The 17,637-nt window shown below is 38.5% G+C and overlaps 1 pseudogene; it reads left to right on the top strand.

The window, feature by feature from the left end:
• Nucleotides 1-2,497: 2,497 nt before the first annotated feature.
• The window catches only part of LOC111564077 (N-acetyltransferase 9-like protein), a 53,119-nt pseudogene continuing 37,979 nt past the window's right edge, over nt 2,498-17,637 (top strand).

Here is a 17,637-nt window from a genome sequence, read left to right as displayed (position 1 = left end):
AAAAAGAAGTTAAGCTGTTCAGTTCATCAACCTAGTTCTCATGTTTCGACTACCTCTGCACCACCAGACCAAACTGAAACTGTGGAGATAATAACTTTGCAGCTGTCATTTCATCAAACTGTGAACCTGATGCAGCACCCGCACCAAACAACACAACTCGATCTGTGCTCCATGATCGCGCACACACGTACACGTACACACACACACACACACACACACACATACAAGTCTACTCACTGTCCGTGTTCAGTCTGAAGCAACAACGTGTTGCAACGCTGTTTGGTCCATAAAACAGAGTGCGGTGAAACATTCCAATCCAAAGGATGCTAGCCGCCGAGCTAGCGTTAGCCACGCTAGCCTCCTATGGAACTCCTCATTAATTGCTCCCGCAGTCGGTTCTCCGTCCTCCTGCTCACCATCATCGGTTTTATTTTCATTGTTTTCAGGGAGTCTTCTTTTTAGGATCTTAAAACAATGTGTGCTGTTAATATTTCTAGCGCAGGATGATTAAAACCAGTCAGAAATAATTTATATTGCTTTCATATAAAAACACAAGTTGAATGCCTAAACTAATTATGGGCTAAGCATAGTTTAGTATTGTAGGAGGGGTTTCCTGTATTTAAAGCCAAGGATGGAGGTAGTGATGGTGAGATGAAGTCTCATGAGGCATCGAACCACTTGAGCCAATTTGTTCAAGAAAGGGTTCATTTCTTGAAGCTTCATGAGCACACGAAGCCACCTACTGGCCAGGTGTATAATCACAGGCAGCTGTATCTGAACAACATAATGTGTGATGCGTTGAATTTTTGTGTCTGTTATGGCTGTTGGGAATGACTATGAATTACAAAAAAATGTATGACCAAATAATTTCTGCACATAAATTATCATTTTCATGTATTCTGTGTGTGTAAACTTTCCCCAAATGGTAGTATCATATGATGTGGCAGGTTGTGTAATAATGTTTTTCTGTCACTTTAAGAAAATAGCATGGCCTTAAGCAGGCAGAGGACAGTGAAAGTGCTTGTGGGACTAGGAAGATGGCACTGAATATGCTGTGTAACTTGGACAATGATGCACAGGAAAGGGGAGATTTTATTCCTTTCATTTAGAAGTAACAGTTTCTCAACAGTTTTTGGTTTTAAACGATCCCTTTGTATGGCACATGCACTAAACACCTCACCTTTGAATAAAAGAAGAAGCAGTAACAAAATATAGTTCTTGATAAGCAAATCTAATGTGTCTGCAATATAGTTATAATGTTAGATTTAGCTTTTAACTTATTGGGAGTTACCAAATCAAAGTGTTCCCACAGAAAAGAAATCCTCCTCTTCCTGGCTGGCTCCATCCTATCACCAATCCTTCTCTTCTCACTCTCCTAAATTTCCAAACTATCTCTCTATCTAAACCCTCCAAATTATATAAACGCTATCGAAAGACTATCCAAACTCTAGTATCCAAACTATCCAAACTCGCAACTGACCGTAACTCTCTATCAAAAACCCACATTTTAAACAGAGCCTGAGGGGTTTGTTTTGCTGTCAAACTTTGCGGCAACATCTGAACCACTTCCCGAAGCAGTCAGAAAGAAAAAAATGTAAAATGAAAAAATAAATGGTTGTATTTATTTAGTGATTTGTACTATAAAGTTATTTTCCATTTAACTTCACCATTTTTTGATTTTTTTTTTTCAAAATCGCTGAATTTTCACATTTGCCATTCAAATACTAAGAAGAGATGAGCGGTAAGACAGCAGCCAGCTGAGCCTCACCAGGAATTGCACAATGACTTTGCTAACTGTGCTGGCATGCTATGCAGTGAGACCATATTGCTGTGTCTCTGTATGTCGCTATTAAAATCTTCAAACATGTTCACCGTATGAACTAAATTTCCATAGTTTAGCTGATGTACATAACGTACTGTGTTTTTTGTCACCAACTGTATGTGCGTAACGTGTTTCTTGTGCTGAGCAATCATAAAACGGCTGCGAAGAGGCACTAGGTGAGGCACGCAGTTCTCCTGCCTCATGGTAGGAGGTGATCCCAGGGATTCTTCTTACGACTCATCGGCCACATAATACAATTAGTGACAGCAAGCTACAGTAAACAGTTAGCAAGTCAAGTGCAGCCATCCAGTTATTTTTTCCTATTGCTTGGCCTTATTTTCAAAATGGAGGATTACATATCTAAACTAAAAGAATTTTCTAAACTGGACTTTCAGTCGAAGCAGGAGATAATATTTTATGGGAAGACCAACGCCGGAGCTAAAAGGTTTGCTTCAGACTACGGGACAGAAGACGGAGTGGTACACACGAAAAGGCTGGCTGTGTGGATGTCCAGCAAGAAACCGCTTTTTCTGATTTTCCTGCCTTCTTTTCTCATCTTGTGACAATGTCTGGACTCAGATGGGATATTGTGACTTGAACAATTGCAAAGAAGCCTCATCAAACATGAGCGGTCAACCACGCACATTCAAAGTCAAATCGCTAAAAACGTTCGGGATGTCCAGGATAGACCTGGCTTTGGACGACCAGCGAAGACTCAACATCAGCATCCACAATGCTAAGGTAAAGGAGAACTGAGAGATTTGAGAGAGTCAAATGAAGGCTAGGTCTGATCATTTTGGTGAGCTGGCTTTCCTTGGTTTGATGGACTGCGCAAAATTCAGTGAAATGTCACAACATTTTGATGACGCGAAACTGTAGAGCCTGTCAAAATATGCCAAATTGTTTACTTTGTGAAAGTAAAGGCGGATCTCGTTGGACTGTATAGCTCACAAACGGTGAGGGATGAATGTAAATCTCCTGGACAGCTTCTCAGCTTTTTGGCCCAGAAGGATCTCATTCAAACTGTTCCTGAGGCGACAAAGTTGCCCCAGCTGGTGCTCACTGTTCCAGCTACTACAGCATCGGTGGAGCGGTCATTCTCAGCACTGAAAAGACTGAAAGCATGCAGTCGAAACAGGACTGATCAAGGACGACTTTCTTCACTGGCAGTGATCTCCATTGAGACAGAGAGACTATCAAAACTGAAGAAAGATAAGGAAGACTTCTACAAACAAGTTATCGATGCTTTTCTGCAGAAGGAGCGATGCATGGACTTCATTTATAAGTGAAGGTAAGATGATAATAACGCTTTTTTTAATGTGCTTTTTTTTCTATGCTACAGTTTGTACATGTAAAGAATGCTGATATGAAATTTTAAACAAAACACTTTAACTGCTGCCAGTCAAATAGTGAATAAGCTACTCTGTAGCGTTCATGTTCGTAAATCTGACTGTGATGATGTCAGTGCCTCACCAACCATGAACCTCACTGCACGTCACTGCTTTACAGACATTTCTCTTAACCAGAGCTGCAAGAAATAAAGTAAAAACCAAGCACACAAAAGTATGTGGACTGGGGTTCAAGGTAACATTCTGCAGATTAGATCATTCAATGTGGATGTTGTGCTTTAATGCTGCCTTTTCTCTCTTTTTTTTTTTTACAGGCAGAATAAGTCCAGCTAAAAGGTAAGGGTCATTTGTGAGATTTGTTTATCTCCATGTTTCTACACACCCAATTTTAATATGTGGCTCTTTTTGCAGTATAGAACACTGGATTTGATGTTTACTTGTTTGTTTGAGCATTGCCTCGTGCATATTTGTGGACTTTTTGTGTGTGTTCTTTCAACTTTGACTTAACTAGAGCAGGACACACACTCTCAGCTTCTTGGCTATGTTTCCTGCATTCGGGTTGCATTATAGGCTATATTTAGAAAACACATCTTTCAGTGCTATGTTATGAAATGTCACCAAAATATCATAACATTATTGCAAACTTGAATTTGTGTGGCAAATTGAGAGGAGTCATCTCTGGTTTGTAGTGTGGCACTGGTTCAATTACTTGTGAGAGTGATTTTAATTTAAACCGAACAGGGTCGGCTAAGGCCTGCATGTCGGCAGTTTTGGTGTGAATGTGCGTTCATGTGGGAGGGTGTCATTGTGTGTGTGTGTTTCTGTGTCCCAGCGGGGCATCCGTTCCTACTCGCTCTCTGAAATTGCAGCAATGAAAAATGGAGCTTGTCATTTGCTGGCCTACTTTTCACACACAAAGCCTTGACAGCGAGTAAGGTAGATTTCAAGTGATCCTTTAATGTACACACACATAGAAGATGCCTCCGGAGTGCGCTGATTACATTAATTGTTGCAGTGTGACAGTTGCATTCATGTTATTTTACTGATTCTACCTGTCTGCCGTGTGGGTGGGTGTCTGATCAGCTTGATGCATGCACTCTGAGAGCATGTGTTGCAGCGTGTTAAAATTGTCTACTTGTATGCATGTGTGCCTGACGAGTTGTGTGTATACGGCATGCTGTGTGAATACATGCGGGGTGGCCTGCCACTTCGCTTGAATTCCTCCTCATGAAGTACGTCTGCATTTATCTACCTTCCGGTGAATCTGTCCGTGTCTCCATATCAAGTGTGTGTTGATTTTCGCGGCTGAAAAGCTGCTATGATGGAGGATGCCAGCGTGAGGGTGAATGCGTGTGCCTGGTAATGTGCCTGCTGTCAGCATGTCAGGTGTCTTTCACTAAAGAGCCATTAAAACTGTGTTGGGGGCAGGAGGAGTGTGCGAATGCATGCTGATGTAGAGTCAGGGGTGTGTGTGTGCGCGCCAGGTGGCGTGTTAAAGTGGGTATTTGTGCGGTAGGTCGCACGGAGTGTGTGAACACACAGCAGAGTGGAGAGGTGTTGCTGCATCTCTGTGCTCCGTCCTAATTAATGTGGTGAATGATGAGCACTCATGACGGATGTGTTTGAGCTGTACAGATGTGTGTCTCCTGGGGTTAACAGCTGTCTCTTGCTAGTGCCTGAAAAGTAAACTTCATTAAAAAGCCAGAAATCAGGTGGCAAGGACCCATCCATTGATGCCGAGCAGACAGATTTAAAAGGACAAGGACACGTCACTGCCAGTATCATGGTGTAGTCATGCCTGATATTTTTAGTCGTCCTACTCAAAAGCAATTATCTGTGTAAACACAAAGTCCCCTTGTCCTCATAAGGTGTAATTTATTTGCCAAAAAATGTGATTTTAGGGAGCCAGATGATTTATTAGACTTCAAGCATGACTTTGTTGTATTTATTTGTGCAGACAGTAAGACATGTTTCATGGTAAACATGCAGGATAGATTGAGTAAAAAAAATATCTCATGCAAAATATTTAGTAACATCTCCTTTTTACCACGTTTTATTGTGTTTTATTTTATTGTTTCTACATATTCACATCTGTCACTATGAATGTCCCAAAAAGCAATTTTTGCCCCTTATCTTGTCTGAGTCATTTAATATTTAGCATCTGCAGATACTATACTATTTTCCTAGATGATACACACTTCAAGTATTGTAGATTATCTTTAGTACCTACTTGCACAACCAGCCAAAGCCTCTTACTGTTCACCAGTATAAAGACCAGAGGAAATGGCAGAGAGCATTGTGCGCTTTTAGCCAGCAGAAGGGTACCATGACAAAGCCTTTGGTGAGGCTTAATTACCTCTGACCACTGCAAATGTATATCCCAGTGGCATATGTAACCGCTGCTATTGTTGCCTGTGTTGTATGTCTTCAGCTTTGACAGCAATATTAGCACATAATTAATTAAAAGGGTGCTCAATTTATCAGATAATCAATTACTGACTGATTGCCACAGAGGACAAAAACAAATGATTGGGCTTAGGTTCTTGCCAATACCTATCAGTTTGGAATTTCCTTGATTAGCTCTGATCTAATGATACCTCATCAGATGATATTGGCCTCTTTAGTCATTTAGCTAATGTTATAAGTATACGTTTATTAAAATGTATTAAAAATTTATTTTGTGAAATGTAATCTATAGTCCTCTTTTTGACTTTCTTCTTCTTCTTATTGTTTTTATTATTATTAGTAGTAGTAGTTATTGTTGTAGTAGTAGCAGTAGTAGTAGTAGTAGTAGTAGTAGTGGTAGTAGCAGTGGTAGTCCCTGCTAGTGTTGTCACAATACCTAATTATGACTACAGGACCTACCTGAATATATCAACCTCGACACTGAAATGATACCCCAGCAAAATCTAAACTCTTGTTGTTTTTTTTGTTTTGTTTTTTTTCCCATTGATTAAAAGAAGAAAATCAGAAATTGCTTTCACAATATCAGTGCAAGGCAGTGAGGATGTAAAAAGAAATAAATAAAATTTAAGAACAACCAGAACTGGAGGAACTCCTCATTAAGATAAGCTCTTTACATGTGCACCTCTCTCCATCTTTACATGTCACACTGCTGCTTACAAAAGGTGAAGTCCTTGCTGATCTAAGAGCAGCAGTAATTTACTGGGCATTTTAATTGTTCACTTCTTCTACTTTTGCAGGAAACTGATTAAACATTTATAGTTGCCATATTTACCTTGTCAAAGTCTTATGCTGAAAAAGGTTGCTTGTCATGAAATAAATTACACTTGTTTCACTTATATTTGAAGGTATGGCCACGATGCTGTGACCCCAAACAGTCTCCAGGTGTTGTTAGCACATTTTTACTCACCGTTGGCTTCTTTTACTATTATATAAAGTCCTGCACCTCTGTGGAAACAGACAACCATGGTTATAAGAAAGAACTCAAAATATGATGGAACCCCTGGTTTTAATATGTACAACATTTATCAAGTGCCCAGAGATGGTACCAACACTGGAAACAGAATGGTAGCTCCATGTACTATGAATATTCTACTAATTACATTTTTATTTGTTTCCATGCCAGTTCCCTATGTGTTATGTGTAAAAGACAGCCTGCATTTCAGCACAGTCCCAACAAAAAGCATCTAAACTTTTGTCACAAGACTATTGGTCACTGCCAAATTGCTAATTGTTTTTCATTTATGCCAGAGAGCACCTAATTGTTTGTTTTTACAGAATGCAGTTATTGCGAATGGTGTATTTCTGGCAAATGTTTAAATCTGTGATCGGCAACTTGCTGACTGTTGGTCTCTTCTTGCAGCCATAAAACCTGAAGTGTGTTTTATGAGAAATGAAAAAAGTGGTCGGCATGCCCCACCATGCCTGCAGAGAACGAAAGCAAAATACTTCAAACACGCACTGCCTCGCTACTACACATCGATGCAGCTCACAGTAAATACTACCTCTATGCTTTAATTACTGAGACTAATTGTTCTTTGCTGGCAGGTGATCAAGAAATGACTCTCAATGCCAGTGTGTATCACAGTCAGCATGTTTGCATCATATGTAAGCAGAAACCCCCAGTACCTGCAGTCCCAACCAGATGGAAAACAACAAAAAATAACAACATTAACTAAAGTTAGCTGTGACAAGTTCTGGAGTAAAACATCAGGGAGAAATTAGTCAAATAATAATTGAGCTGCTTTTGTGCCTGGGAGAATCTTTCAGTGGATGGAGTGAACAGCAGCACTGTGGTGCGAATCCTCCCAGTGCTGGTTTTACACTTCTAATGTTCTTCTTTCTACCCTTCGGTGTCACTTTTAAGAATGTCACCAACCTGCAAATGGGGGCAGAATAATTATATTACAGCACTCTGAAGGCCTTAATTATGCTAATCATCTACTCTCATGAGAAGCATCTACTTACAAGTTGGCCTTAATCAGTTTTAAATAAACTATTTAGGACAAATTCATATAGTTATCCAATGTGGCACACTTGTACTTAAGTGAATCCTTACCTTGAAAAGCACTTATAGTGTACCTGAGCTCTAACTCCATACAGCAGTGCGATGGTCTGTAGTTAGAGCTGTCAGTTGCACCCTATATACTGTTTTACACACACACACACACACACACACACACACACACACACACACACACACACACACACACACTGGGTGTATATGCTGTTGATCACAGATGCAGAGAGAGGTTATTTCAAGAAGAGGGCAAGGACAGCAGCATCTCATTGGTTTTCAGAGCTTTAGATGCCGAAACAGCCCATTTAGAACAGGACTAAAATCACAAGTGATTCAGTCATAGTGACAATAACCGTCTTTAAGTATTTTGAGCCGAAAAATTGCAAGATGCATGCTGGAGACGGGGGGGCCATCAATGATTTGCTTAAAAAGGGCACAAGTCTGAAATCAGTCGAGGCAAGTCCAATGTGATGTAAGGCTGTGTCAACTTGAAGTGTCAAGCCAGCACAATAAAATACAAGTCATATCTCAACTCATCTGATAGAAGTCCAAGACGAGTCTCAAGTCGTGTGAAATCAAGTCCTCAGTCACATTTGAAAGCTACTTTTTTCAAGTCTCAAGTCTTGTTAGGCAGTTTGAAAATAAGGCTCCACATGTTTTTTGGCCTCTGCTTAAAGAAGCACTTAAAGATAAAGTTGCCTCTGAGAGTTTTACTTTCAAAACTGTGTCAAGAACTTTTCTCATTTTAATAATTTATTCTGTGATTTTTTTTACAAAGTCAAAACTTTGAAAAGTGAATCATGTTTGCCTTCAAGTGTCAAGTCAAGACAAGCGTTTAGGGAGTTAGGTCACAGTAATGAAATCTCACAGCAGTCAAGTCCAATTCTGGTTTTGATTCATCTTGATTTTGTGGCCTCGTCTTACTCAAGTCCGTAACTCTGGTTAAAATATTCACTAAAATACAAGCATTTTTTTCTGTCTTGGAACAGCAAATTAAATATATTCACAAAACAACTCCCAAGGACTCATTTAAAACCAAGTAAGAAAGGCAAAGACAAATATAGATCACACCTTTAGTCATAACAAGCCCTCATCAGGTGACTGCTCTTAAATCCCCCATTGTTGAGCAATTATATTATTGCAACTCATGTAACCTTGACTACAGTACAATAGCTGTGGGCCCGTATTTCACTATACTACACTGTATTGCAACAGCATTCAGCCGAACCATGAAAAGAATGAAAGTTGTGCAGTGACTCAACTTCAGTGGACTCACAGCACGACAGCGAGAGCTCGGCTGTATGAGTGGGGGTGTTTTATGAGTCCGTCACTGAACTGGAACTGCATTCACATGAGGAGCTTGTTTCTCTCAGATGCGTACCAACATGATAAGCTCATCCCATTAGTGCACAGCATGTTGTGTGCCACAAAAGGACGTAAACACCTCCCATTAAATTTTTCAGTATTACTTTAAGAGGGTGGGAATGTACGACTCCCTCTTTGAATCTATGCAGAAGCCTCCTGGTTGATATACAACCACTCAGGCATTGTAATCATGGATGATGTGGCTCCATTAACATTTGCATGCTAACCTGCCATCTTTGACTGAGTATGCTTGAGTTATGGAACCCACTCTGCGTGTTTCATCTTAAAGTACTGCACACTAGCACTGAGATCACTGTGTGTGTGAGTGACATCCTCTGTGTGCATTTATGTGTTGTGTTTGAGATATTGACCTGCACAGATGAGAGGGTGCTTGGTCATATTGACTTAGAGTTGTATATTCTTAACTGTATGACTTTTGTATGTCTGTCAGATCATATATGTCTATTGCGTCTTTCAGTGAGAGAGCTACAGGCTTTTAAGTGTACAAAGCAGCAGGAGGATAGTGGCAGTATTTTAAGTGTAAGAGGGTGCGGAAATTGTACATTTATGCACCTTAAAATAATTGTTTTACTCATATGAAATATGTGCCAGAACAAAAGGGTTTTCTTCCATACAAAGAGATTGGAATAGGCATGTTGACTAAATTATTCTCTCTTCAATCTGCCTCAAAGATGGGGTGTTTTGGTCAGTGCGAGTGTGGCCATTTTGGTCGGTACTTTGACAGTAGTTTTCCACAACATTTCTGCAGTAATTTAGCAGCTTGGCGCCTTCAGCGAGAGCAGCAAGCCATTTTCTGTGAAAGAGACACTTAAATGAAGTGGATGGTGGCAGAGTTGTGTTTAATCTCAGAGAGATGATTTTGTTCAGGAGATCTAAAACAAGTACTTATTCCCCATCTCTAATATTTTGCTTAATTTTCAGTGCTACAAAAAAACACCCTGAATTAAAAGATGAAGAAACTCCTAAGCACAGCAGGAGGGCTCTGAGGCAATTTACAGAGTTTGAAAGGCAACAATTCTGAGCCTACAAATTCCAAAGACTTTCCTTGCTCTGTACCTGTGGATCTCCTTGTTCAAGTGAGAGGGAGTGACCCATGCCTATTGAAAATTTTCATAGCCGCAGGAAAAAGGCCATCATGTGTAACTGGCTGCAGGAGAATCCCCTGTCTGCAGAAAATGGTTTTCAAATCATCACCGAAATCTTCGAATTTGAAAAAAATCACTTTCGCTCTGAGGTTGACCAGTGCTGTATTTGAGAGAAAATGAGAAACATTGATTAATCGCATATTCAAATGTTTAAATACAAAACCAAAACAACACAAGAGCAGCACATTTCCTCAGGTGAATATGCACTTATATTTGTCAGCGTAGTGTAATTTTACTGTGTTCTATTGTTGTTCTAAGTGAATAAATACCCCAACCCTCAGACTAATGAAACTGTAAACAATGATGCTGAACAGGAAGGTTATTCATTTATTATCCTGTGCGAGAAAAAAAAAAAAAAAAAATCAGTAAATCTTAGACTCCTGTCAGACTAATCTGAGGATACCAGAAGAAAGTAAAGAAACTCATTCATTCATTTCTCTTTACCATTTCAATTAACACATCCTATGTACGATGCTATCACTGTGAATTGTGCTCTGAATAACGAACCTGCAAGCTATATAGTAAATATATGAGATGGTACTACAACATTTTGTGTTCTTTTTTTCTCTTATTTTCCCACTTTGTACTAATTTAAAAACTAACGAAATTCAAGTGACAAAAACAAAAGGCAGTATAATACACTGGCACAGTTAGTGTTTTCAGTAAAATGCAGCAAGTTTGTCTTTCAGGTTTTTAAAGACATTTCATCTCTCATCCAAGAGGCTTCATTAGTGATGGAAGACGAACAAAGAAAGACAAGCGTAGTTGTTTTTTATTTATTTATTTATTTTTTACTTAAGCGCCTAGGATCATCGTGATCAGGACGACTGAGAATCTAAATAGACATACACGAACAGATATAGAGAAAAAGAGAAACATTAGGAATGCAAAGGCTGTGTAGCAACAACATTAGAGAGATGTGAGGGAATCCATCTATTTAGTAATAGAAAACGGTATAATAGAGAGTTTGTGACTGAATTAAGAGCAACTGTGCTAAAAGACAGATAGTGGTCAGGTGACTAGAAGAGGAGGAAAAACTAAGCAGCTGAATGACTTCAGTTTACTCAGCTATCCATTTTACACAGAAAAACTGTAATAATACAGGGTGTCCCTGAAGTTTGGACACATAGGATATCTCATTAACTATATATTTTTTTTGCCTCCACAGATTAATATGGCTTTCTTGAAAGAAGAAACGACGTGAAGGATGGACATATCGAAAGATAGCAGTTGAATTTAATGCACGTCATCCAAGGAGGATTCCACTTGCTTTTTCCATGGCGGCGAAGGTGGTTAAAACGTTTAAAGAAACAGGCAATGTCATTGACAAACCCCATTCTGGACGACCAAATGTATCAGCCGAATCTAAATTGGTCATGTGTGGCTGTGTCGAGGTTGAACAATTAGAATTCAGTTTAAAATAAGATAAAAATGCATAAAAGGCAGACAACGCCACCTAGGTTAAAAAGAGCCTAGGACTCAATTAAAAACTATGCAGGTTCTTTGTAATCGGGGGTGAGCAGGGTTAAAAAAAAAAAAAAAAAAAAAAAAACGCAAAATCAAATTGATGTTCAACAATTTATTCTAAAAAAAGAAAACTCAGTGGGTGAGGATAAAAGTAATAAAAATTCCTTAAAAGAAGTTGAATAAAATCTACTGGTAAAATATGTTGTTAAAATGAATGGAGAGGGTACTTAGCTTGAAGGGGGGTGCATCGTGAACACACCCCTCTACTATCCCATGTAGCTTCCCCTCTGCCCCAGACAGTGATGCTGCACCTTCCCTCTGTGCTGAGGCCCGGCGGCCGTCTCCTTGGCTCCCCTCCTCTCGTCAAGTCTGCCAGGTCGGGGTTCTGCCGGCTCCCGGAGATAGCGTCCTGCTAACCTCCCCACGGGTCTGGTGTGGCTACAGTGGAGGCAGCTCTTCTGCTGTACTACGTCCCTGCTGCTGCTTAAAGAGTTTAAAAGGCACCATCCCCACACCTGACGCTAATGTTGTTGATTGTGGCCTGTCTGTGAGGCGTTCAGGGTCAGTCGGGTAAAAATGCATGCAATAAAATCTCATTAAAAACCACAACATCAACAGGTTAGGATATAAAAAAATAAAACATGCGTTTGTCCATAAAAACCGACCCCTTCATACCTGTATTTATTTATTGTAATTATAGGTTAATATTTCTAAAAACGTGTTGTGTTGCATCGCGTAAATATATGTAAATTTATGGGCAATTTGGCAATTAGTATCCATTCAATATGAAATGTACACTACAAAAAAAAAAGGGAAAACATGAAAGGCATAGATTTTTTTCTGAATCCACTGAATTGAAATAAAAGTTTTTCATTCAGAACTGATTGACAGCACACAGGTAGTAAACCCATTTAGCTTCCTGCTGCACAAGTCTTTACACCTTATTTTCACATGGGTTCATTAATTCCTTTATTCGCAGGAGCTGGAGGTCAGTTACAATGTATTCAAAATGTCAAACTAGGCATCCATTGCCACTGGGAAATGCCCACCCTTCTCACTGCATAGTATTGTAACTTTCAGAGACATGTAATTACTACATCAATAAATTCCAAAGCACCATCAACTGCTGCTTCAACCAAATGTAGAGAAAGTTGTCAGAGTATTTCTTTCAGTAATTTAGAAGTACAAAAAAGAACATACAACGCTTGCCTATGTTGAAAAGTAAAAGAAAAGCTCATGATGTAAATAAATGAAAATAATACATTCAAGAAATAGGAACCCATAAACACACATGCATGCAATTGAAGGGCTCAAACATTTACAGGATCAGTATTGCATGAATCTCTCTATTGTATCAGAGTCCAGGTTAATGTGAAGGGATGATGAAGCTTTTGTATTCCATCCCAGCTTTGAACTCTTTTCTGTTACGTACACCAAGTTGTTTCTGCAATGTGCCCCTGTTGCATCACCCTCAGGTTTAATATTCATTTTTTAAAATCATTTTACTTTTTCTTACCTTATGCATGATATCAATCAATCAATCACTCAGTCAAATTTGATTTATATAGCACTTTTCATTAGTGGTGGGGATGCAATTAAAAAAAAATAATTAATTACAGGCTTTGTAATTAATTAATTGCAATAGTGCAGTTTTGTCAAATAGCAATATTTGACACAATAAGTGAAGTTTTTCAATCAAAATAAAATTGCGGTTGACAGTTGAATCAATGAACAGATTAGAATTTAATTTTTTTTTTTTTTAAAAAAAGTAAAATGGGACAAAGAAAAAAATGATGTTGATGATTTAAAGCCTGGATTTTGTTGTTTTTTTCCACTGTATGGCACATAAAATCAGCATAAGTAGTTCAAGGAGCTTCAGAAAGTTGAAAATCCACCGATTTCATTATTTCTGGGTCTGATAAATGGTGTAATTTTGATGGTTCTTTTTATAGGAATATAAATTTTTATTTATGTATTTTTTTTATAAACAAAAAGTTTATGATTAAGTTATTAAACAACAGATATTTTTGTTGTTTAAGTTATTCCTCCTCCAAGGAGGCAGAGCCTCGACAGAATAAAAACTTAAACCACAAAACTGTTTGCTTCATTTCTATTTATCTGCATTTTTCATCTCTCTGCTACATTCACAGATTACTGCAATATCAAAGTGCAATTATAGCAATTTTATTCAACATTTTAAGACTTTTTGTAAACTCAAGCACTGTCTAGAAAAGTGGTCTATTATGGGATGGCTACACCGTTAGCTGTTAGCAGGACTGTCGTAGCTAACGTTAGCTCTGGTGCTAACAGCAACATGTTTTACAATGAGGTGGTGCCGTGATGCCACGCTTTTATCCAAGCTGCCATCAGGAAGATTTTTAAAAGAAAACTTGTAGCTGACTGCTACCTAGACAGGCCTGACTGTACATTCAGTCAGCACAGTGGGGCTCAATGTGTGACTTGGCAGGAATTCTAGGCCCACACAGAACCACAACTATGGTCAGAGATATAGCAATTATGGAGCCAAGCAAAAAGATGCAATATCTGTATATGGATTTGCAATCCGTATGTGCAGAAATATTAACTGTTCTGTACAATCTATCAGTTTGCAATGTTTAGATTATTACCCATCAAGCAACAGCATTAGAGAGGCATCTGATTGTTCTTAAATTTATTCTGTAGTAGGACACAACCAAAATCAAAAGGAAGTACCTTCAGCCATAAAAATAATAAGGAATCCTACAACAGATGGTCTGGTCCCCACAGAGCTCTGATGACAACATCACAGTCAGTCTGATATTACAGCAGGACACACAAGACACAGAGTCAGAATAAATCTACAGAATAAGTGTGGCAAGATCTGCAAGATGCCTGAAGTAATCTACCTGCCAAGTGTCTTGAAATTCTCTGTGTACGCTACAACATTTTGTGTGACATTAAGCGACAAATAAAAACTACTAATGTCATATATTTTTAATCTTCTTTTTCCTTTTTACTTCACACAGATCTGTACTTGTTCATCTATATCAGCGATTGTAACCTGGCCTCATCAGACTGCATGTGTAAATGGCCATTCAGTTTGGTATCCTTTCATTTTATTTGCTGAGTGTCGCTCTGTTTGTCAGTTTATTGCTGATAAAGTTTGTCTTCTTTATCAGCAAGAGTGCTTGCTGATAAAGAAATGTAAAAAAAGGTTAAAAAATATACAATATTCCAATTTTAAAAAATCTAATTCAAGTGACTTTAATTATTACAGTCAAACACCTTCAATTAGGTCAGCGGTGTCAAACTCATTTTAGCTCAGGGGCCACATTCAGTCCAATTTCATATCAAGTGGGCCGGACCAGTTACACCATGTTCACATTTAAAGAATTATCTTTTTACAAAACATTATGAACAAACTGAAATTTGTGAAGAAAAATAAGTTCAATTTCAACAACATTATGCCTCAGTTTATCATTTACACATTACAACTTCCAGTATCTATAAAGGCACAAAACATTTAGTCACAGGTATCTGGAACTGAATGATATAGTGTTTGACTTTTTAAAAGACAAAAAACAACAATATCAAGACAAAATATTATGAAAATGAGATACAAAACAACAAAAATGAGAAGCAAAATGACAGAAAATGAGACAAATGACAAAAAACAAAACAATAAAGAGAAAAAAAATTAGACAAAATGTTACAAGGTGACAAACCAATGGACAAATGACAAGACAAAAAATTACACAAATGACACAAACAAGACAAAAATTGACAAAAGTGTAAAACAAAACGACAAAAATGATATACAAAATGATGAATAAAGTAAAATACAAAATGACAAAAATAAGACAAAAAAACACCAGAGACAAAAAGGAAACACAAAATGACAAAAACGAGAAACAAAACGACAAAAACATGAGTCAAATGACAAAAGTCAGACAAAAAACAACAAAAACAAGACAAAAAATCACAAAGACGAGACACAAAACGGCAAAAATAAGACAGAAAATGAGCAATATAATATTTTACTGTATGATCAAAACAACTTGTCAAGGTCTGGAAATTATTTAAAATGTATTGTTTTACAAATTTACAATTTGCAGTTAATGTCTTCTCTTTAATTTTTACACTTTACAAAGTTGTTTTGCGGGCCGGATTGGACCCTCTGGTGGGTTGTCAGATGTGTTATCAGATGCTCAGGATTGGTAAATAACAGCCCCTCAGGAGGAACTGGAAAACTTGAATGGCCTTTCTCTGAGTTATGACCCGACTCATTGTCTGCATCATAAACACCAGCGTTTAGAAACGTTCACTGCATCGGACCCATTTTATTGGATTGGAATTTGTATCAGCAAATGCCCAGTATTTAAAGACTTGGTTTGGAAACATGTTATAAATAAAAATGGAATTTTATCACTCATTTCCAACACATGCATTACCTATTATGACAGTTACTTTCCATGACCACTAAAAACAGGTATAATGAAGCTAAAGAACCAGCTGGTGGCATGAATGAAGGTGGATGAAGTGAGGAGGCCATGATAAACATGATCAGGTTAAATCATGACTTGCCCTTTTGCAAATATTTTGTCCTTTGTGCTTTGAATGTGCTAAACTTCATCAGTTGTTCAAAGGCATCATCTCATCAGTCTCTGGATTTGCTTTGTTCTGTTTGGGTCATTTGGCCTGCTTGGACTGTCTGGAGTGTTTCAACAGCCTGAGCTGCCTGAAACACAGCAGCAGCATGTCAGAGCTGAATAGATTACAGAAGGCACCTTGCCAACTTCACCATCAGGACCATCAGACTCGCTTTCTGGGTTCATTTCCTCCAACTGTGCCTGCCCTGTCACATCCAGCAATAAAAACTGGCACAGTGTACCCAAAAGTATTCCACCCCTGGGATGATAACATAATGGTATTTCTCCTTATAAATTGAACTGGGGGTTACTTAAGTGATTGTCAGCAGATAATTTTGTATTTAATTAGCCAAAAATGGACACTGGCTGCTTTTCTGTCTTTGGTTTCTCTTACAAAAGGATGGTAAGTGCAGCTGTTATTGAACCTCAGCTAAATGCTGCCTTTATAACCCTCTGGCTTCAGAGAGGTCTATTCATAATGTGCTCCCATGTCTTTTGAAATATTATATCAAAGAAGAAGTTATGGTCTCACTTAATTTGACTCTTTCTTGGTGACAATTACAAGAATTATTGTCCTATTAAGCATTCTTTTTTTAAAATCTTGAGTGTCTTTGTCATTTTGATGTCTGTGGGGAAATCAGGGATACTAACACTAGGATATAACTTCTTATAAAGCTCAATGACATTAAACCATTCATTGGAGAACAACAAATTTCAGATCATGTTTTGTAAATGTAGGACTTTTATCAAGCAAGATGAAACCTATAAGAACATGTGACGGTGCGTTGGGGGGGGGTGTGAACCCAAAGTGAGAGCAGCACAGAGCGGATGGCAGGCAGGAATGATTACACAGGGCTTTATTCACAAAAACAGACAAAAATGGCACTCAGGCCAAAAAACTCACTATGCCCTTTCTTCACTAGGCGGCAGGGGTCCATGTCCTTCGGGATGGCAGGGAAAAACGGCAGGCTGTTCCAGGTCATGCACCGTTGTCTGTGACTCCTAGTAGAATCTCACAACGAACTGTGTGGGGAGACAGTCTTTATACAGGAGGTGATCAGGATGAGCTGCAGCTGCATCCTACCAGCAGTTGTTTGCCATCAGCGCTCATCACCTCCAGCGGCTGTGAAATAACACTGACAAGGTTAATCTGATACTTAGTTATATTTAAATGTTTCTAGTGGTGTTCATCTGGATAAAATCATGATGACATTTCAAATACTTTTATTTACATTTGGTGAGGTTTCGGAGATATGGACCAAAAATCATATGGATATAGTGGGGCTGAATAAATAAGCGACAAAATGTAAAAAGTATTAATAAAGTAAAAAGCCACTTGCCTATCTGTTTTGAACAG

Source organism: Amphiprion ocellaris, chromosome 20, assembly GCF_022539595.1.
Source record: "Amphiprion ocellaris isolate individual 3 ecotype Okinawa chromosome 20, ASM2253959v1, whole genome shotgun sequence".
Taxonomy (NCBI): domain Eukaryota; kingdom Metazoa; phylum Chordata; class Actinopteri; family Pomacentridae; genus Amphiprion; species Amphiprion ocellaris.
The sequence above is the reverse complement of the archived record's forward strand: the minus strand, read 5'-3'. Positions and strand labels throughout refer to the sequence as shown.